The following is a 24013-nucleotide window of genomic DNA, read 5'->3' as shown; positions in this document are numbered from 1 at the left end:
GTAGAGAGGATATAAAATGTAGACTGGCAATGGCAAGGAAAGCGTTACTGAAGAAGAGAAATTTGTTAACATCGAGTATAGATATAAGTGTCAGGAAGTCTTTTCTAAAAGTATTTGTGTGGAGTGGAGCCATATATGGAAGTGAAACATGGACGATAAATAGTTTGGACAAGAAAAGAATAGAAGCTTTCGAAATGTGGTGCTACAGAAGAATGCTGAAGATTAGATAGGTAGATCACATAACTAATGAGGAAGTATTGAATAGGATTGGGGAGAAGAGAAGTTTGTGGCACAACTTGACAAGAAGAAGGGATCGGTTTGTAGGACATGTTCTGAGGCATCAAGGGATCACAAATTTAGCATTGGAGAGCAGCGTGGAGGGTAAAAATCGTAGAGGGAGACCAAGAGATGAATACACTAAGCAGATTCAAAAGGATGTAGGTTGCAGCAAGTACTGGGAGATGAAGAAGCTTGCACAGGATAGAGTAGCACGGAGAGCTGCATCAAACCAGTTTCAGGACTGAAGACCACAACATCGACAACAGCAATTCTTATACACTAAAGCACCAAAGAACTGGTATAGGCATGCGTATTCAAATACCGAAGTATGTGAACAGGCAGAATAAGGCGCTGCTGTCGGTAACGCCCATATAAGACGAAAGATGTGTACCGCAGTTGTTAGGTCGTTTACTGCCTTCGACCATAAATATAATAGACTGGCCCTGACGTCATTTTCGTGGTTCTGAGCTACAGTCACGTGAATGTTGGCAAAACGTGGACATTTCACGTGTGTTTCTATGAAAGTGCAGATGCGTTTATTGAAATCTGCTGAAGTGACTTTTATATGGTTTTTACACTTGAAATAGAGTATCACGTAAATTAAATTGTTGAAAGCGATGCCTGTACAGTCAGACTCATATTACATTTTGAAACAATAAAAAGTATTTTTACCAATTCTGTGTCACTGAAAACTAATCAAAACGCATGTCAAAAATAGCATCAAAAAGCAGATTATCTGACAGAATCCAACAAAACGCATTTTGTAAGTCACTAAAGTGCTCATAGCTTGAAAGTATAAAAAGCAATTTCCGTGTATTAAACACATTTTGATCAACAGCCCTACATGAGTGTATGGAGTGAAATTTGTAAAAATGAATCGAATATTTTTTGCGGTATACATTTTTCGCTTCTACTGAAAAATTTACTTTTTGGGACATAATGCGTTTTGAAAAGTAGCTCCTCATATGCTGTAACGATCTAGACGTAGAAAAAATAAGCAAGAAAGTGTCGTAATGGCACAGTCTCCTCAAATTTATGCCTGCGTCACGCTGGACATGAAAAAGAGAGCGCGTGGATGAATCGATGCCGCAGGACGGCAGAGACGCTAGGGCCATCTAGTAGCCAACGTTAATAGCAAAGTCGACAACAGCGCGACTTGTGGACCTGGATGAAACTACTGCCTCTTACGATTTGCTCGACCGCTTGGCATTAAAAGAACATCTGCCAAAAACCGTCACAGAAAAACGATTAAATGAATTCTGACAGACACAGCGAATGTGATTTTGGTTCTAGTGTTTCTATAAAATACAATGAATAAGTAGATGCATTTACACGATCGCTCTAGACTGTATTGGCGCGGGCAGAACGAATCTATTGTGCGACCTTACAACTACAGCGAACAGTTTTCAGCAGTACGTGCAGCGCAAAAGGTGTGCGAATGAGTCCCTTATTTGCAAGCAAGCAGCCAGTCAGCCACTGCCGAATCTGTCCGGGAATCACCTAGCTGCCTCTCGGCCGCTCAGACGCACGCCGCGGTATGTGGCGCAGAACCGACCGGGGAATCCCCGTTGCTGCCCCTAGAACCTTCTGCAGTTTCCCAGCTGCAGAGGGAGTCCCTGCTCTCTGTAGTAAAGCCTACAACGTCTTATAACCGGCTGCAGGACAGCACGGGCACACTTTGAGTCGATCGGTTGGATGCTGCGCGTCGGTGGAGGTAACTACTACTTTTCTCTTGAAGATAGCACACTAGGTTCTGTCCTCACTGTATATACGGCGAGTAAATCGTCCTTGGTCTTAAATATCACATCCTTTAGAATTAATTTCGCTGGCGATCCGAAAACGCTTCGTTTCTTTGCCTATTGAGGTGGAACTGTTCTTTATTTTCCTCGTGTGGTTACCGTTTAATTCACAGTGTGGTTTCTAAATTAAGATTTCGCCTTCGCTATCTATTTTCCAGCAGAATTTGTTATCCGTTTTACAGCTGTTGAAATATTTAGGTATTGTCTTATCGTGTAAATTTTACAGATATGTATTCTCTGTACCGTTTCTATCATTTCTGTAGTGACTTTTCTTTCTTTTTTTGCTTTCTTGAATTATCTCTAATCTGTAATACTGTGTTATGCACAAAGTAAAGCGTGTAAATTTTCACCTTACTGGTTTTTACATTTTTTGTAATGTTAGTTTTTTGTTTCAGTTGTTTAAGGACTATGTACCTTTTTATAATATAATTTTGTTTCATTTTCTTTTCCTTTCAAATTCTATTGACATTTATCTGTGTCATTTTCTTCTCTCTCCATACAGTTCGTTACTGCCCTCTTGTAATACTTTTGTGTACTTTTGTGTAAAAACGCTTCAGTTCTCAACGCATTGCCGTTTAGAAAGTTCTTTCTGTTTTCTCTTTTTTATTCTTACATATTTAGAAGCGTTTATTTTCCATTTCTTTAATACAGTTTGTTGGTTGTTCCTTTTTCCAGAGATTAAGATGTAGTTTACTAGCCCATCGTCACCTACTCTGTTTATTCGATAAGCAATGTGCACTTTATTGTTCTTGTAACACTTTTAGTATTCTGGGATGTTTCACATTTGTTTCGAAATTCACGTACATGCTTTCGTATTTATTATTGGACCCAAAGCTTTCCTTTTATGTTATTGGTAGATATATGGATAGTTCTCAAGGTTTTTTTTGTAGCATGACTTCCTTGTTTCCTTTGAATGTGAGTAATTAAGGAATTTTGCTAATTAGAACTGATATGCTAGCTATAAATGGCTTCTTTCTATAGACATTTTGTAAGCAGATTTCTCGTATATTGCTCTTCTGGAAGCTTTAACGCTTCCTAAGGAAACTTTCGCTTCTCTACACCTTAAATTTCTTTGTACTTATTAGGTGTGACTTTCAGCGTATGATTTTAACTATCAGTGTTTTTTATTCATCTCTTAAACTATAATACTATACAATTTCTTCATTATTTGGTATCTTTATTTCGTAATTGGTTTCACTTGAAACTTGGCATATTTGTTTTTTTCTTGTGGAAGACTGTGTTATGGAAAAAGATGTTCTTCTCGATGCATTATATTAATTTGTGACCTCTGTGATTAGTTAGAACCGAAGTTTCACACCAGAGGACTGTCCCCCCTTGTTGGCTTACTTTCTCAATAAAATGCCACTTTATTGTCTGTGAATCGTATTGTCTGTTATTTAACAATATTCGCTGGTCTTTGTAGATACCTTCGGCCAAGTAATGGGAACAACCAAATGAAAGCGGTCGGTTGAGTCTGTTAATGGGAAATGAACGACCCTTTCGTTCTTTTAGTTTTTCGTAGCAGTTGTAGGATTCATGTATTTTTTCTGTCGGTTGTAGTTTTACGTATCTGTTGCATTATTTTCATGCATTCACTCACTTTTTCGACTGCAGCCATCCTGCGGCAGTGACCGAATGAAAATAGTTGTGACATTCTGTTGTAGTTTTGCATACTAAGTGAGTTATTCATTCCGTCGTTTCAAGTGAAACCAGTGTGTAGTTTTGTTCTGTCTGTTGAACGACGTATTCATTCGTTCTTTGAACTGTAACCATTTCTTAGTGGAGGTTAGTTCTTTCAAAGAAGAAGACAGCAACCGGAGCGCCATAACGGGTTTCGAACCCACGAGTTCATCTTTAAACGGCTGTTCACAAGGTGCACATCTGTGTGAAGCTTACATAAACTTTTTGCTGTTTATAACCCCTTGCAGTGAACGATTCTTGGGATGGTTGTGCCATACGGTAGAAAATCGATGTTAGAAAAGACCTATTTAAACTTAATTGTCCTTCATAATGATCGAACACAATGCAAACAGATATTTTAGACTGAGTAGTAGTAGTGCTTACGTTGACAATCCCGCATAATTTTGTTGGAATCTTTCTGGTATGCGCGGGATTTTAGAGGGCAGTACGAGTACTCCTCAACTGGTGGACAGGATAAGTGCCGTAACCCAATTACCCTGAAGCTTCGCTCAGAGGAAGATGACTTAAAATAAGCGAGCACGTGTCTCGGTTTCTCCGACGATACTCGACCGTTTCTTAGAAAACGACGTGGAAAGTTTCGACTTAGGTTAGATTTCTCCACAGACCCTCTGAGGGGAAATGGTGTAGCGGTCTGTCAATTTTTGCGCCTCGTTTCGATACCCGATTATTGTTTTTATTTACTTTATCTTATTTTTCGATTAATCTTGCCATATCCATAGATATGGATTATTCCTTATCAAGTTAGGGGCACAAGGGAATTATATTGTTAGTAAAATTACAGCTGGGTTTCACAATAGGTATCGTAGCTGTATTATGTAAGATATGAGTGTATGGTATTTTCGGGGTTACACTCTTTTTAAATTCTTATTATTTCATTCTTATAGCAATTCTATAGGTATCAGATAGATTATATAATGGTAAGACAGAGATTTAGGAACCAGGTTTTAAGTTGTAAGACATTTCCAGGGGTAGATGTGGACTCTGACCACAATCTATTGGTTATGACCTGTAGATTAAAACTGAAGAAACTGCAAAAATGTAGGAAATTAAGGAGATGGGACCTGGATAAACTGAAAGAACCAGAGGTTGTACAGAGTTTCAGAGAGAGCATAAGGGAACAATTGACAGGAATAGGGGAAAGAAATACAGTAGAAGAAAAATGGGTAGCTCTGAGGGATGTAGTAGTGAAGGCAGCAGAGGATAAAGTAGGTACAAAGACGAGGGGTGCTAGAAATCCTTGGGTAACAGAAGAAATATTGAATTTAATTGATGAAAGGAGAAAATATAAAAATGCAGTAAATGAAGCAGGCAAAAAGGAATACAAACGTCTCAAAAATGAGACCGACAGGAAGTGCAAAATGGCTAAACAGGGATGGCTAGAGGACAAATGTAAGGATGTAGAAGCTTATCTCACTAGGGGTAAGATAGATACTGCCTACAGGAAAATTAAAGAGACCTTTGGAGAGAAGAGAACCACATGTATGAATATCAAGAGCTCAGATGGCAGCCCAGTTCTAAGCAAAGAAGGGAAGGCAGAAAGGTGGAAGGAGTATATAGAAGGTTTATACAAGGGCGATGTACTTGAGGACAATATTATGGAAATAGAAGAGGATGTAGATGAAGACGAAATGGGAGATACGATACTGCGTGAAGAGTTTGACAGAGCACTGAAAGACCTGAGTCGAAACAAGGCCCCCGGAGTAGACAACATTCCATTAGAACTACTGACGGCCTTGGGAGAGCCAGTCATGACAAAACTCTACCAGCTGGTGAGCAAGATGTATGAGACAGGCGAAGTACCCTCAGACTTCAAGAAGAATATAATAATTCCAATCCCAAAGAAAGCAGGTGCTGACAGATGTGAAAATTACCGAACTATCAGTTTAATAAGCCACGGCTGCAAAATACTAACGCGAATTCTTTACAGACGAATGGAAAAACTGGTAGATGCAGACCTCGGGGAGGATCAGTTTGGATTCCGTCGAAATGTTGGAACACGTGAGGCAATACTGACGTTACGACTTATCTTAGAAGAAAGATTAAGAAAAGGCAAACCTACGTTTCTAGCATTTGTAGACTTAGAGAAAGCTTTTGACAATGTTGACTGGAATACTCTTTTTCAAATTCTAAAGGTGGCAGGGGTAAAATACAGGGAGCGAAAGGCTATTTATAATTTGTACAGAAACCAGATGGCAGTAATAAGAGTCGAGGGGCATGAAAGGGAAGCAGTGGTTGGGAAAGGAGTTAGACAGGGTTGTAGCCTCTCCCCGATGTTATTCAATCTGTATATTGAGCAAGCAGTAAAGGAAACAAAAGAAAAATTTGGAGTAGGTATTAAAATTCATGGAGACGAAGTAAAAACTTTGAGGTTCGCCGATGACATTGTAATTCTGTCAGAGACGGCAAAGGACTTGGAAGAGCAGTTGAACGGAATGGACAGTGTCTTGAAAGGAGGGTATAAGATGAACATTAACAAAAGCAAAACGAGGATAATGGAATGTAGTCAAATTAAATCGGGTGATGCTGAGGGAATTAGATTAGGAAATGAGACACTTAAAGTAGTAAAGGAGTTTTGCTATTTAGGAAGTAAAATAACTGATGATGGTCGAAGTAGAGAGGATGTAAAATGTAGACTGGCAATGGCAAGGAAGGCGTTTCTGAAGAAGAGAAATTTGTTAACATCGAACATAGATTTATGTATCAGGAAGTCGTTTCTGAAAGTATTTGTTTGGAGTGTAGCCATGTATGGAAGTGAAACATGGACGATAACTAGTTTGGACAAGAAGAGAATAGAAGCTTTCGAAATGTGGTGCTACAGAAGAATACTGAAGATAAGGTGGATAGATCACGTAACTAATGAGGAGGTATTGAATAGGATTGGGGAGAAGAGAAGTTTGTGGCACAACTTGACTAGAAGAAGGGATCGGTTGGTAGGACATGTTTTGAGGCATCAAGGGATCACAAATTTAGCATTGGAGGGCAGCGTGGAGGGTAAAAATCGTAGAGGGAGACCGAGAGATGAGTACACTAAGCAGATTCAGAAGGATGTAGGTTGCAGTAGGTACTGGGAGATGAAGCAGCTTGCACAAGATAGAGTAGCATGGAGAGCTGCATCAAACCAGTCTCAGGACTGAAGACAACAACAACAACAACAGCAATTCTTATACACTAAAGCACCAAAGAACTAGTATAGGCATGCGTATTCAAATACCGAAGTATGTGAACAGGCAGAATAAGGCGCTGCTGTCGGCAACCCCCATATAACACAAAAGGTGTGTATCGCAGTTGTTAGGTCGGTTACTGCCTTCGACCATAAATATAATAGACTGGCCCTGACGTCATTTTCGTGGTTCTGAGCTACAGTCACGTGAATGTTGGCAAAACATGGACATTTCACGTGTGTTTCTATGAAAGTGCAGATGCGTTTATTGAAATCTGCTGAAGTGACTTTTATATGTTTTTTACACTTGAAATAGAGTATCACGTAAATTAAAGTGTTGAAAGCGATGCCTGTAAAGTCAGACTCATATTACATTTCGGAAAGTATCAGTGATAATTCGGTTACAGAAGTAAGTATAACTGTTTCTCGTTCCTCCTCGTAGGTTCCCTAAGGATGAAAACCGAAGGCAGCTTTGGATACAAGCCCTGAAAAGGAAAAACTTTAAGCCATCTGCACATACGCGCCTTTTTGTATATACAAGTGAGATTATAATAAGGTAAGAGCACCTATAGTCGACACATGAAGAGCATTTTTTCTACCTTCTAATACTATTAAATAACTGTAGGCTCCAAAATTATTTTCTGAAACTTCAGTCTCACCTTTCGTCTAAAATATCTTTTTTTTTAACTGTTAGTTTTAACTTTTATAAAAATAGTAAGAACTGAACCTTTGAAGTGCACCTAAAATTGAAACTCTAAAATGAACCTGCTCCTAATGTCAACAATTTTGGCACCTATAGTTGACATAATTCCCATATCCCATTTTCTTTTATAAGTGACTAGAGCTCAAATCGCGGCGAATCCAATATTTAAAGTTGTGACACGAGACCATTCTTACATTTTACTTTAATTGATAGTTTATAGTAATTTCGTCCCGCTGCCCACCAGAGGGGCGTTCGATGTAATTGTTAGATTTAATAAATGGTACTGTGAACAAATCCAGGTCAAATGTAGTTCTGACATAATTTTTCGCAAATAAAAAAGCAATTTTTGTTGGAAGCGTTTGGCAGTCAATTGAGAAATGTGGGGAAAATACGATACAGACATAGGATGGCAGAACGCTGATTTGAAATCCCGCCACGTTCTGCCAACAGTCACGTGGTTTATGTTGGAGCCACACCAGCCCTATAGCTTCTGCACAGAAAGGCTAGTCTACTAGTATCTATGGTCGAAGGTTACTGGTGCTACAATGGCAGGTTATCAAGATTTATGTAAGTTTGAACGTCGTGTTATAGTCGGCGCAGGTAGCGATAAAGAGGGAACTTTCACGTACGACCTTTTCATGATTGTGTCGTGAATATCAGGAATCCGGTAAAACATCAAATCGCTGCGGCCGGAAAAATTTCCTTCAGGAATGGGACCGACGTTCAGAGAATCGTTCAACGTGATAAAAGTGACTCTCTTCCATAAATTGCTGCAGATTTCAGTGCTGGGCCATCAACAAGTTTCAGTGTGTTAACCGTTCAACGAAACATCATCGATACAGGCTTGCGGAGCCGAAGGCCCACAGATGTACCCTTGATGACTGCACGACATAACAGTTTACGCCTCGCGTGGGTCCATCAATATCGACATTGGACTGGAAACATGTCGGATGAGTCTCGTTTCAAATTGTATCGAGTGGGTGTATGTGTTCGGGTATGGAGACAACCTCATGAATCCACGGACGCTGCATGTCAGAAGGGGACTGTTAAAAGCTGATGGTCTGAAGCTTCTTGTCACCGTTTGCGCGGCTCCCCCATCGGAGGTTCGAGTCCTCCCTCTGACATGGGTGTTTTTGTTGACTTTATCGTAAGTTAGTTCAAGTTAGATTAAGTCGGGTGTAAGTTTAGGGACCGATGACTTCAGCAGTTTCGTCCCATAACATCTTACCACAAATTTCAAACCGGTGGAGGCTATGTAATGGTACAGTTGGAGTCAAATGGGACTAATAGGTGATACGTATGTAAGCATCCTGTCTAAACATCTATATCCATTAATGTCCATTGTGTATTCCGACGGACTTGGGCAATTCCAGCAGGACAATGCGACAACCCACACGTCCATAATTGCTACAGAGTGGCTCCAAGAACGCTCTTCTGAGTTTAAACACTTTCGCTGTCCATCAAACTCCCCAGACATGAACATCGTTGCGCATATCAGGGATGCCTTGCAACGTACTGTTCAGAAGAGATCTTCACTCTCTCGTACTTTTACTGATTTATGGGCCGCGGTGCAGTATTCACGGTGTCAATTCGCTTCAGCACTACTTCAGACATTAGTCGAGCCCATGCAGGCACTTCTGCGTGCTTGCAGGGGTCCTACACGATGTTAGGCAGGCGTACTAGTTTCTTTGGCTCTTCAGTGTATTAATTCTTACTTTTGATTCTTACATTTATTCAACAGGAAAATTTGTGGCATTCCCTTCGATGATACCGATCATAGAAACATTCGAAATTTACAAATTCCAAGCACCACGAGAAGACAGGTTTCCCACAGAGATATTTCTTCGTCTGACTGCCATTCGGGAAAGAGACGTCGCGAACACTGCAGAAGATTTCACGCTTTGTCTTTAATTTCGCGCCAAACCACGTGTAGCGGTGTGGAAATAAGCATTATGCGTATTTATTCGCTCACGTACTGAATAGATAAATTCTTATTTTCACCGTCTAAATCTGACTATTCCATTGCCGTGATAAGTTGTTCTAAGTGCAGCCAACATGTAAGTAATTAAGATGATGTATCGTCGAGGATACAAAATTGAACATGTTAGTTCCCCTTCCTTAAGCTGGGTTTACTCTAGCAAGTCGCTTGCAGAAGTTATTGCTGCCAGTTATTGCTAGCTGCTTACAGCTGTGTTTACACAGTAGTGCAAGAACTAAGCAAGATTCTTCCGCAAGTTCTTTGGCAAGAAACTTGCGTCAACAACTCGTTGATACTGTTTACTTATGCTTTCAGTACCACTACGAGTGTCAGCCTAAGTGTAAAATGACAAGTAGGCGGGTGGGATATGGTGCAGCTCTTGTAATTGTAATTCAAAACGTGAAAAAGAAAAAGAGAAGTATTTGTGTTAGAGAGTAGATAATGAGAAGATCGCAAAATAATGCCTGTAATAACCTTTTGCAAGAACTTAGTATCGAGAGCGTGGATTCTTCTGAAAACTTTTGCAGAATGTCCTCAAATGATCTGGAGTACTTGTTGATGTTAATAGCGGTCGTCATACCAAAACGAGACACAATCTTCGGTACTGCTATTTCAGCAAAGGAACGTTTGCTAGTTACTCTATGATTTATTGGTACCGGTAAGCTACGAATAAAATAGGCATTTCATTTATTTATGTGAAACATACAACAAAAAACGTTTAAATTTTGAAATCTTTTCTTTGCAGGAGACTCATACTAGCCCCTAATGCACTTGTTTCATATTCCCGTCAGCACGATTTCTCTGAGCTGATGTATGTAGAGCCATTTTTAACGTCTTGAAAATGGAAAATTATTTGCAGGTATGTGAAAACACAACAATGAAATTAAATTTTTATTGAAATAAAGGGCATTTTACAGAATGATATGCTTATAAAAATGTTTTTTTTTTTTCCTTTCTAATGCCCATAAAATGGAAAGTGACAAGCTAAGTAAAATAGAACATGTAATAATTACACGTCGTCTTTTGCTAGACCCCTAAAACAACAAGCGAGTGGATGCAGGTGGCAAAGGGTTTGTGTCTTCAAGTTATGCTACTTTCTATGTACTTCTTTTATAGATGTGTCGAATAACGACGAGATTTCATTTAATGCGCTCATCTTCACTCTATCCTTAAGGTCTCGGTTATGCACGTTCCGTATTTCGGGGCAGCTCTCCACGGCTTCAATAAAATGTTCTGTATCCTGCTTCATCCATTCCCGTTCCTCCTCAATTTCTGAAATTTGTTTGCATATAATACGTAAGATGGTTGCATAAAATTAAGTCACCACATTAAGTAAAATGTTAAATATGAGTGTTATGCAGACGACATACTTACTATAACTTGCGCTTCCTACTTGCAGGAAATAGAAATAAATCCTAAAAGCTGCAAGTTATTTGCAGATATTTCTTGTACGGTATTCACACTGGAAGCGGAAAACGTGCAGCAAGTCAGTTCCGCAATGAATTGCTACTGTCGCAAGTCGACTTGGCGACATGTTTACACTCGCAAATCGCGCGTAAGTTCCTGCGCGCAAGTAAATTGCTGCAATAACTTGCTAGTGTAAACCGAGCATTAGGGATACAAACAAGTAGAAGAAAGGACAGCGACTGACTGCGCATGCGTGCGCGCAATCCACGCGATTCCCCTGCTGCGGCCAGGAAAACAGCTGTTGCGAGGAGGTGGCGTGCATGCAGCGTGTTAATGCAGACCGCAGGCACCAAAGTTGAGCCGGCGGTGAGGTTACCTCCTGGCTACGACTGCATTCCTGGCTGCAACAGGAGGCTGACTGCAGTGGCGCCAATTCCGGCACGGAAAAAGAAAGACTGAGTGAAAAAAAAAGAAACATTCACATAACTGATGTTACCGTAGAATACTGACAAGGAGAGATTCACAGAGGTGAGATCGACGTCCCAGGTTTCAAACTTTCGTTTGCGAGTAACCGAAGAAAAAATTAGCGTACTATGCGATTGCAGTCTTTCTTGGCGTATTCCACTGACGAATTCTTCTCGGGTTATCAGCCGCGTGGTGGCGTCGTCTTTGCCAGAAGATGATGGGTATGAAACTCATTGAAACGTTGCGAAAAGACAACGCCACCACTCGGCTGATAACCCGAGAAGGATTCATCAATTAGCGTAATGCTCTTAAGCTTTAGAAAAGGGATATTAACACAGACTGTTTGCTCAGTGTAACGGTTAAAGTACAGGCTTGACATGCAAAACGGTATGGATTTGAATTCCGCCTGGTGTTTTCAAATCTATCATTTTTAAATTTTTATGGAAGTGACTGTGATAATCATTTTTTTTCGATTAAACGGGTTTCGACTCCCGGCGGGGTCAGGGATTTTCTCTGCCTCGTGATGACTGGGTGTTGTGTGATGTCCTTAGATTAGTTAGCTTTAAGTAGTTCTAAGTTCTAGGGGACTGATGACCATAGATATTCAGTCCCATAGTGCTCAGAGCCATTTGAACTATTTGATTAAACGGGTTTAATGTAGTTTTTTTAATTTCTAATGCTGTGTCACATCATTTTATCACCGTATTAATTTTTACAATTGCTCTCATTTGTCTTCCTAGACTACTTATTCCACGTGGGATTTCTGTACATATCGATTTAATTACTTTTTTATTTGTCTGTCAAAATACTTAAACTTTTTCAACTGCCGATATATCTCTTTAAAAAAAAAAGACGATTAAACTATTTATATTAATCGTGCATTTGTTTCAAAAATGAATTTTTCGTTGCAATGTTCTTTTTTTGGGATGGTTAATGTCATAAAAATATTAAAAACATTACTTCTGATTCCGCTATGCACTAAGTAACACAGATGAAGATTGAAATGAAGGAAAGAAGTATAAATAAAACGAAATTCAAACAACACGTGGAACAGAGATAGACTGGAATAACATGTGCAAAAATATATTATGATAAAACGGAAGAAATTAAATCGAAGTTAATACATGAAAATAATTAAACACATATGCACAAGGATTCCAAGTAGAAAGAGAATGTCAGGAGGAAAAAATGAGAGCAATCTGAAAAAAGTTAATTAAAATGACGTGACAAAGCATCATCAAATTTTAAAAAATATATTTAATCGAATAAAAGTAATGATCAGTCATTTCGATGATTTAAAAATAAAAATTCTTATAACACCAGAGAAGAAGACTCGAAGCCACTCTTGAACGTGAGACCAGTACCTTAAAAATTACCGCTGTACGGATAGCCTCTGCAAGAGCCCGTTTTAAAGCTGAAGAGGATCAAAATAGAGAACTACTCATTTTTGTTACAAACGAGGGCCGACGAGGGTGAATAGCTGCACTGTGTGAAACTTGGGACCTTAACCTACATCGCGGTATACAGGGTGTATGGCCAAACTTTCAGGAAACATTTCTCACACACAAATAAAGAAAAGATGTTATGTGGACAGGTGTCCGGAAACGCTTAATTTCCATGTTAGAGCTCATTTTAGTTTCGCCAGTATGTACTGTACTTCCTCGATTCACCGCCAGTTGGCCCAATTGAAAGAAGGTAATGTTGACTTCGGTGCTTGTGTTGACATGCGACTCATTGCTCTTCAGTACTAGCATCAAGCACATCAGTACGTAGCATCAACAGGTTAGTGTTCATCACGAACGTGGTTTTGCAGTCAGTGCAAATGCTGAGTTGGCAGATGCCCTTTTGATGTATGGATTAGGAAGGGGCAATAGCCGTGGCGCGGTACGTTTGTATCGAGACAGATTTCCAGAACGAAGGTGTCCCGACAGGATGACGTTCGAAGCAATTGATCGGCGTCTTAGGGAGCACGGAATATTCCAGCCTACGACTCGCGATGGGGAAGACCTAGAACGACGAGGACACCTGCAATGGACGAGGCAATTCTTCGTGCAGTGAGTCACTAGGTCCCACTATATCGAACTTTAATCTATCCATTTCAGCTTTTAAATTTTCTAACCTACCTGCTCTATTAAGTGATCTGACATTCCACGCTCCGATCCGTAGAACTCCAGCTTTCTTTCTCCTGATAACGACGTCCTCTTCAGTAGTCCGAATGGGGGACTATTTGACCTCCGGAATATTTTACCCAAGAGGACGCCATCATCATTAAACCATACAGTAAAGCTGCATGCCCTCGGAAAAAATTACGGCCGTAGTTTCCCCTTGCTTTCAGCCGTTCGCAGTACCAGCACAGCAAGTCCGTTTTGGTTAGTGGTACAAGGCCAGATCAGTCAATCATCCAGACTGTTGCCCCTGCAACTACTGAAAAGGCTGCTGCCCCTCTACAGGAACCACACGTTTGTCTGGCCTCTCAACAGATACCCCTCCCTTGTGGATGCACCTACGGTACGGCCATCTGTATCGCTGAGGCACGCAAGCCTCTCCACCAACGGCAAGGTCCATGGTTCATGGACATTATCTGCAATGTTACGCCCAAATATTTAATCGACGTGACTGTGTCAAGCGCTACGCTACTAATGGAGTATTCAAACACTACAGGATTCTTTTTTCCTATCCATCTGCATTAGTTTACATTATCTATATTTAGAGTTAGCTGCCATTGCTTACACCAATCACAAATCCTGTCCAAGTCATCTTGTATCCTCCTACAGTCACTCAACGACGACATCTTCCCGTACACCACAGCATCATCAGCAAATAGCCGCACATTGCTATCCACCCTATCCAAAAGATCATTTATGTAGATAGAAAACAACAGCGGACCTACCACACTTCCCTGAGGCACTCCAGATGATACCCTCACCTCCGATGAACATTCACCATCGAGGACAGCGTACTGCGTTCTTTTACTTACATGGTCCTTCGAACATGGTTGCTTTTTTCACTTTTTATGATATTCTTAATGTTTCGCGCTATTTAAGAGTCCTTAACTCGTCATACGCTCTACACTTTACCGTATCTTGGAGCCATGACTATTCACTGTTTATAACCTGTTCTAAAGACAACACTCCGAGCGCGGCACGTCTCTCGCTGACCAAGTGTCCGCTTCGCATTGGAACGTTGAATGTTGTCGCGCGTGAAACGCTGTCTATTCCAAATACATCGTGCGCACAGTTTACAGGAGATGAAATAAACAGTTTTTCCATAATCGTCGCACTGTGTGCACGTAACATCTGTTCATTAAGGACGTCCGCTCAAAATGGTGCAAATGGCCCTAAGCACTATGTGACAACATGTGAGGTCATCAGTCCCGTACACTTAGAACTGCACTCCTGGAAATGGAAAAAAGAACACATTGACACCGGTGTGTCAGACCCACCATACTTGCTCCGGACACTGCGAGAGGTCTGTACAAGCAATGATCACACACACGGCACAGCGGACACACCACGAACCGCGGTGTTGGCCGTCGAATGGCGCTAGCTGCGCAGCATTTGTGCACCGTCGCTGTCAGTGTCAGCCAGTTTGCCGTGGCTTACGGAGCTCCATCGCAGTCTTTAACACTGGTAGCATGCCGCGACAGCGTGGACGTGAACCGTATGTGCAGTTGACGGACTTTGAGCGAGGGCGTATAGTGGGCATTCGGGAGGCCGGGTGGACGTACCGCCGAATTGCTCAACACGTGGGGCGTGAGGTCTCCACAGTACATCGATGTTGCCGCCAGTGGTCGGCGGAAGGTGCACGTGCCCGTCGACCTGGGACCGGACCGCAGCGACGCACGGATGCACGCCAAGACCGTAGGATCCTACGCAGTGCCGTAGGGGACCGCACCACCACTTCCCAGCAAATTAGGGACACTGTTGCTCCTGGGGTATCGGCGAGGACCATTCGCAACCGTATCCATGAAGCTGGGCTACGGTCCCGCACACCGTTAGGCCGTCTTCCGGTCACGCCCCAACATCGTGCAGCCCGCCTCCAGTGGTGTCGCGACAGGCGTGAATGGAGGGACGAATGGAGACTTGTCGTCTTCAGCGATGAGAGTCGCTTCTGCCTTGGTGCCAGTGATGGTCGTATGCGTGTTTGGCGCCGTGCAGGTGAGCGCCACAATCAGGACTGCATACGACCGAGGCACACAGGGCCAACACCCGGCATCATGGTGTGGGGAGCGATCTCCAACACTGGCCGTACACCTGTGTTGATCGTCGAGGGGACACTGAATAGTGCACGGTACATCCAAACCGTCATCGAACCCATCGTTCTACCATTCCTAGACCGGCAAGGGAACTTGCTGTTCCAACAGGACAATGCACGTCCGCATGTATCCCGTGCCACCCAACGTGCTCTAGAAGGTGTAAGTCAACTACCCTGGCCAACAAGATCTCCGGATCTGTCCCCCACTGAGCATGTTTGGGACTGGATGAAGCGTCGTCTCACGCGGTCTGCACGTCCAGCACGAACGCTGGTCCAACTGAGGCGCCAGGTGGAAATGGCATGGCAAGCCGTTCCACAGGCCTACATCCAGCATCTCTACGATCGTCTCCATGGGAAAATAGCAGCCTGCATTGCTGCGAAAAGTGGATATACACTGTACTAGTGCCGACATTGTGCATGCTCTGTTGCCTGTGTCTATGTGCCAGTGGTTCTGTCAGTGTGATCATGTGATGTATCTGACCCCAGGAATGTGTCAATAAAGATTCCCCTTCCTGGGACAATGAATTCACGGTGTTCTTATTTCAATTTCCAGGAGTGTACTTAAACCTAACTAACCTAAGGGCATCACACACAAATCCATGCCCGAGGGAGGATTCGAACCTGCGACCGTAGCAGCAGCGCGGTTCTGGACTGAAGCGCCTAGAAAAGCTCGGTCACAGCGGCCGGCCAAGGACGTCCGCCTTAAGTCTGTTCAAAAGTACGGCGATTGCCCACTTAACACTTTCTCATACTACAGATTGCGAACTACAGACTTCCATATAGTTCAAGTCACGGTTTTTATTGTCTGTGAGTACACATATTTTCTCCACAGAGCAAGTTAATCACAGATTCTGTCACATTATCTGTCATTTCTTTTAGATGCAAGTGTTACAATTTGTGAATACTTACTATCCGTGTCCGGAACTAGACTTCAGACTTCCAAAAATCAGCAGCCAATGTGGCCTTGTCATTTGCCTCCCATAAGTCATTCATTGTGCAGGGCTGGTCTAAATGTGGACAGATAAGCAGGTGTTGAGGATCCTGGACAGAACCACACAGACAGAGAGTGTTCCCATTCTCTTTTAGGAAACCCCATTGCTGCAGATTTGTCTTACACTTTGGCACTTCTACCCTCATACGGTTTAGGGTTCTCCAGACTGTGTATGGTAGGTCTCCACCAAGCGCCAGTTCTTCTTTAACATCTTTATGTGGATTCCTCAAATCGATTTCCCACCTTTCCAAACGATTCTCTGCAGCCGACCCTTCCAGGGCTCGGGTACGTGACAGGACCCTTCCTCGAACAGCCGTCGGTCAGCTGACTGGTGTCCATATTAAGGGTGACCCATGTCCTCTTCTTGCTTGGTTTTTTTGGCTTCGGCAGCGATGTCACGTCGTATGTTGTGCGGTGCGATCCCCATGATTAAGTACACCTTGTGTACTGGGGTTGGCCTCAAGCATCCGGTAACAATTCATTCACCGCGACATCAACTTTTCTCGCGTGTGTTGATGCAGACCATATTGGAGCGGCGTATTCCGCGACTGACACACTGAGCGCAAGGGCTGAAGTTCTCAGGACTTTTGGGTTTGCACCCCAGGATCCGCTGGTTAGTTTCCTGATGATGTTGTTTCTAGTTGAGACTTTTTCCCTTGTTGCTGTTGCTGTTGCAGATGGAGCTCACAGTTAAGAACACAATTCGTTCCTTACGTCCCTGCGTACTGTGCCACGTTTGTCTGACCAATAGATCATCACGACCCGTACTCAGACTCTGTGGTCTGCCTTTACAATAATAATGGCTTTACCATATCATACTCAACAAATTGCCTATATTTTTATATTTTATCAGGACTGCTGTACATGTTCCTGTGTTACACGGTGTCTAATACACGTTTCTCAAGCTGCATCTAAGTTTAACCATGGATCCAAAAATCGAGCAAAGTCATGCAGTAAAATGGGATGACACATCCCTGCTCGATTGATTCTAAAATTGCTTTATCGAAATCTGCTTTGCTGATGACCCATGGTGTTACCCTTCAACATGGGTTTTTATTCATGGCCATCTTTCTTTTTACTCTAGTAGTTGAAATATTACCAAATAAATGAGTATTATATATTTAATAAAATTAAATTTACATCTCTACTAAATCTTTCACAAGCTGAACCTTCCAATGAAATAACAGTCCTAACTTTACACTACAGTATGTAATTAAATCAAATGTTCCCATTAAAAATAGATATCAATATTCATTATTCTACTTCAGTTTCAAGAACTCATGATGCTTCGTTACACTGTTCAGTAACCAATGTCTTTCCTATGCATCTTTGAAAAGCAAGTAATTTTGTTCTTTTGTCAAGTACACTCACATGGATGACACTTTCTGTGTCCTAAATACAGAAAAATATACCATGGAAAACACTTCTATACTATTATATACATGAAAAATAAATCAAAAACTGAAAGAAAATAATATCTACATTGTCATTATGAATCATTTCATGTACAGTTTGTCTTTATAAGGGTATAATCCTGTAATCTTGTCTCTCTCTATGTTAGACAAGAGAAAGCTACAATTATGTGATATGTCAATGACCTTGTATGGCCCAACGTATAACATCTGGCATCTCTTGTTTGTCTTTTTCAATAGTGATGACTTAGGGCGATTTTTCACTAAAGCCAAGTCTCCAATTTTATATTGCGCCTTCTTTTTTATATTTTGGTCATATTTTTCATTCCGCACATTTTTGTAAGGTTGTTTGCCACCTCGGGAATTATCATCTCCCGAGGTTCAGATGCCCTTTGCTACATGTGTAAAGGATTTATCGAGTCATTCTTTTCTATTTCATCAAACATTATTTCATTTGGTATACAACCAGTCGCCGAATATGGCAGGTTATTATGAATATTTTTCTTTCTTTGAGCACGGTACAGAAAATGTGGCGTGGCTGAAGGTTTCAGGGGGAACACCTCTATATTGTATTCGTAACCCTTTACTACTTCAGGTTTCTCCGAGAAGACATTTAATGATTTAATATCAAACGAGTAAGCTCAAATTGCTGGCTCCTGTTCAGATAATTCGCCGGCCGCTGTGGTCGAGCGGTTCTAGGCGCCGCAGTCCGGAACCGCGCAGCTGCTACGGTCGCAGGTTCGAATCCTGCCTCGGACATGGATGTGTGTGATGCCCTTAGGTTAATTAGGTATAAGTAGTTCTAAGTTCTAGGGGACTGATGACCTCAGATGTTAAGTTCCATAGCGCTTAGAGCCATTTGAACCATCCGATTCCTTAACGTTGTTGTTAACCATTTCCTGTATTTCCGTAGTTTTATTCCCTTTTCAGGATAATAGTATTCCTTCCCTTTCAAATACTACTTAACTTGTAAAATCTTTAATCCGCGGCATTTGTTTTGAATACTCTGTGAATACTCTGGCAATACTTGCCATGTACGTCCTTCGTTCTGCCCATATCCAGTACAATTCTCCTTCCACCTTACATGAAACTATTTTCCCCAGTGGAAAGGTCAATATTCGCCTTTCTGCAGCTTAGGAAATCACAACCCAGGATACAGGCTAGTGAGAAGTGGCTCTGAGCACTATGGGACTTAACATCTTAGGTCATCAGTCCCCAAGAACTTACAACTATTTAAATCTAACTAACCTAAGGACATCACACAATACCCAGCCATCACGAGGCAGAGAAAATCCCAAACCCCGCCGGGAATCGAACCCGGGAACCAGTGATAAATCTTTTGCTACTAGAAAAGTGCATTTCATCGCACAGCTCCTAAATTTCAGGTCAACCTGTACCTGGAATTTAACTATTTATGCCTGTGCCCCAATAGCTCCAGATACCGGACAGTTCTGTACTGGATAAGTCGGTATTTTATTTTTGTCATACACACTACTGGTCGCCCCAGTATCAATGTACGCGTCGACTGTAATTTCTTCTATCTGCGTTTTCATCACAGCCTGCATTTGTTCTAGATTGTTGCTTTTGCACTAACTGTTGTTGTTGTGGTCTTCAGTCCTGAGACTGGTTTGTTGCAGCTGTCCATGCTATTCTATCCTATGCAAGCTTCTTCATCTCCCAGTACCTACTGCAACCTACATCCTTCTGAATTTGCTTGGTGTATTCATCTTTTGATCTCCCTCTACGATTTTTACCCTCCACGCTGCCCTCCAGTACTACATTGGTGATCCCTTGATGCCTCAGAACATGTCCTACCAACCGATCCCTTCTTCTAGTCAAGTTGTGCCACAAACGTCTCTGCGCCCCAATCCTATTCAATACTTCCTCATTAGTTATGTGATCTACCCATCTAATCTTCAGAATTCTTCTGTAGCACCACATTTCGAAAGCTTCTATTCTCTTCTTGTCTGAACTATTTATCGTCCACGTTGCACTTGCATACATGGCTACACTCCATACAAATATTTTCAGAAACGACTTTCTGACACTTAAATCTATACTCGATGTTAACAAATGTCTCTTCTTCAGAAAGGCTTTCCTTGCCATTGTCAGTCTACATTTTATATCCTCTCTACTTTGACCATCATCAGTTATTTTGCTTCCCAAATAGCAAAACTCCTTTACTACTTTAAGAGTCTCATTTTCTAATCTAATTCCCTCAGCATCACCCGACTTAATTCGATCACATTCCATTATCCTCGTTTTGTTTTTGTTAATGTTCATCTTATACTCTCCTTTCAAGACACTGTCCATTCCGTTCAACTGCTCTTCCAAGTCCTTTGCTGTCTTTGACAGAATTACGTCATCGGCGAACCTCAAAGTTTTTATTTCTTCTCCATGGATTTTAATACCTACTCCAAATTTTTCTTTTGTTTTCTTTACTGCTTGCTCAATATACAGATTGAATAACGTCGGGGAGAGACTACAACCTTTTCTCACTCCCTTCCCAACCACTGCTTCCCTTTCAAGCCTCTCGACTCTTATGACTGCCATCTGGTTTCTGTACAAATTGTAAATACCCTTTCGTTCCCTGTATTTTACCCCTGCCACCTTCAGAATTTGAAAGAGAGTATTCCAGTTAACATTGTCAAAAGCTTTCTCTAAGTCTACAAATGCTAGAAACGTAGGTTCGTTTAATAATTCATCCTGCATTGCGATATCATCGTTATGGCGTAGCGGGTCAACGGCTCCTCGAGTCTGCTTTGGTGTGACCCCATTTTGCCCGCCGACCAACAATAGGGAGCTTATTGTAGTCGGAACTAGTTTTTTGTCCGGGAGGGGCCTGGACGATTGGCTTCTGACACCTGCACTATGCTAACACTGGATTGCTGCGCTAACCAATGTTGCTGATTTACGTTCATTTCTTTGTTCACTGTTCGGTCCCGGTGGTGGACCTGCGTTTTGATTCCACTGTGGCGAGAAATTACTCTGCCATTCGCTTCGGTTGTTGCTGTTGCTATTTCGCCCCTTCGAATTGCTTTGGTATCCGATGTTGGGTCTGTCATGCCACTTTTTTCTATTCGGTTGCGGATAACCATCGCCTTTCCCTTGCCTTCCATTACGGGCTGGTTGACCACAACTTTTACTATTGTTATTATTGTGGCCTTGTTTGTTATTTCTGTTGCCATTTTTCGGAGGAGAAGACGTATGATTTGTATCACTTGTTTCTGCCTTCGTCTCCTGTAATACTAAATCAATCTTGTCAAATACTGATCGGTATTTGTGCAAATCCTCCTCGTCAACATTAATTAACCCTAGGATGCCCAAGCCCTTTTTTCTAATTTGGATGCCTAAGGGGTGCAGTTCGGCGAGACCACAGGTATTAAATAAGTTTACTGACGAGAAATATTTTAACTAAGGCATCGGTTTATAAATGTTGTTAATTGTTATAAATATTGGATTGAGTGAATAAAAAATTGACATATTACAATACAAAATACAGATGTGTTCATATACAATAGATTACTCTATGTCCTCATCTTCAAGGCAAGAGACACACTTCACAATATTTTCTGAATGTGTGTTACACACATGTTTATGACACTGTCCACAATACTGTTTTGGTTTACTTAGATTGTTGTACTTCTGCTTCTTTGTTTTAGCTTCTCTTACACAAATATGGCACCGACCTTTCCCTGCAGGAGGCTGACGTGCTTCTGTTGTCACTTCTTTGATTTTCTTTTGTAGAATAGTCTGCATTTATTGAACAATTTGGTTAGATGACCCTCTTGCGTTGGCACTTCTTTCTTCTACCTGCAATTTCACTAGTTCAATTCCAGCTTGCAGAAGATAAAGTTTCCGTTTGTTGTGTTTCTTTTCATTCCATCTTGGATGTTGCTGGATGAATATGGTGGTTGCATTGATAGCAGAAATGTCGATGAGAGAGTAAAATGCAGATAGACGCCATCTCTTTGTTCCCCTCTTGCAGGTGTACATACGCGCCATTTGCTCAGTATTCCACCTGAATGGAATTATAATATGCATTTATCTCGGTTTTATTCTCCTCTCCTCCAACGGTGCCTTTATCTTGGTGCATTGTTGACAACATCAGTAAGTTTTTACTTGGTTTCGTTTTTGCTATGTAGGACACCAAAGTTACTGGAGGCCTACCTGTTGATGGGTCTGTGAAAAAGAACATTGACGAATATAGCTCTCGATTTGACGTGTTCTTCATTATGTCTTGAATATGCTTCCTGTTTGACTGGAGAGTTCCTACTGTAGTAACTTTCTAGTCTTGGTATAACTCTTCCGCCCAAATCCACCGATGTGTAGTATCGGTCCGTGGTAATATTTCGACCAGTATTTTTCACAGGTGCTACCAGACGTTTGACGACATCTGCTGAACCCCATTCTTCTTTCGACAAATTCTGAACATTACCTGCATAGGGTTCCATATTCAAGACGTATCTTCAACTGCATCGGACATCATGCGTATAAGGATGCCATATTTGCCTGGTTTATCCTTCAAAAATACTTTGAAGGGGCAGCGCCCTCTAAACAAGCTGAGCATCTCATCATCAGTAGAGAGGTGGACCCATGGTTTATACAGTAGTGTAAACCTATCATTCACTTTATTGAAAACATCACGGACTGCTGTGAACTTGTCTGCTTCCTTTATTAGCTGGCGGGTACTTTTGTCATCAAACCTTATGATTGCAATAAGTTCCCTGAAACGTTCTCTTGCCATAATACCCTTGTAAACTGGCCGACCCATTAGGTCTTACCAGAGATCGTGTACACTGACAGAATTGTCCTTATTTGCCCCCATAAGTATCAGGATTCCTATAAAGGCATAAAATTCTTTCTCATTAGTCAAAGTAACATTTCGCCTAACTGCCTCTTCATTTGAATGTTTTACTACAACATCCATGATGTCAGACGTAAGAATTAACTTCAAGGCTTCTCCAGGTGAATGGCAAACACCAGCTGGAGTTACTCCTGCCTGCTCTCTTACTATATTAGCAACAGACCTCCGAGGAATTCTAGGTTGTGTGGTTACGTACCTTCTTCCAGACTTGGCCACAACAACATCCTGATGGTCACTGCCTCAAGCTGCGCTATCTTCATCTTCTCTAACATCCACATAACTTTCCTGGTCTGAATCATACTCCATAACACTATCCTCATAATCACTTTCGCTCCCTGAGTCAGATTCTTCATCTAAAATTTCATTCAGAACTCTTTCTAAAGACGAGTCACGTATTCTTTTAGTCATTTCTAAGTCTGGGTGTGAACATTAGGGAACTGCACTAACTCACTGCAAGTTTAGAAGATAAATAACAGCTGACTGACATCAACAATCACTTCCTCTGAAAGTAAACTGTTTGTTGTGAATATCAAGGATACCAACCAACAAGAAACTAACTTACATTGTTGTAGAGATGAGAAATACGAAATCCTACTAAAGGAGATTTTGCATAGCGTGGAAGCCTAAAGAGGGGTTTGTTGGACCCATAATAAGTTTATTTATTTTTTCTTTCAAAGCAGGAATCTTCTATAAAAATATTGACACTAACGTTTCATAAAATAGCCAACAAGCAATAACTCAAACGGAATATATAGTATGAAAGTTACTTGGGCAAAAGCAGGGGACATAAAAAAATTGTGTGTTCAATGAACCCCCTCCCACCCGCCTTAGGCGTCCTAGGGTTAACTTATCTTTGATATGACAGGGCAGCTGCATCTTTAGCAGCCGGATCACATCTTTACTAGGCATTGGCTCATCCCAGCACCTGGTCTTACTAATGTATTTCTCAAAATATTTCCTTAGACTACCGTGTCTGCGATTATGCATTTATAAAGAA

At 41.5% G+C, this 24013-nt stretch overlaps 1 long non-coding RNA gene across 4 annotated transcripts in view; it reads left to right on the top strand.

Annotated features, from left to right (window-relative positions):
• Window positions 1-1891: 1891 nt before the first annotated feature.
• Window positions 1892-24013, top strand: part of LOC126291806 (uncharacterized) — a 62317-nt gene continuing 40195 nt past the window's right edge. Inside the window, exons 1-3 of one of the 4 annotated variants that reach the window (XR_007551879.1) lie at window positions 1898-1993; window positions 7382-7495; window positions 10366-10479. This is a non-coding gene — a long non-coding RNA (uncharacterized LOC126291806). Of the gene's footprint in view, window positions 1994-7381; window positions 7496-10365; window positions 10480-24013 lie in introns of all 4 variants that reach the window. The other 3 variants (XR_007551878.1, XR_007551881.1, XR_007551880.1) reach the window with 3 other exon arrangements.

The sequence above is a fragment of the Schistocerca gregaria genome, chromosome 9 (assembly GCF_023897955.1).
Source record: "Schistocerca gregaria isolate iqSchGreg1 chromosome 9, iqSchGreg1.2, whole genome shotgun sequence".
In the NCBI taxonomy this organism is placed as follows: Eukaryota; Metazoa; Arthropoda; class Insecta; order Orthoptera; family Acrididae; genus Schistocerca; species Schistocerca gregaria.
The sequence above is the reverse complement of the archived record's forward strand: the minus strand, read 5'-3'. Positions and strand labels throughout refer to the sequence as shown.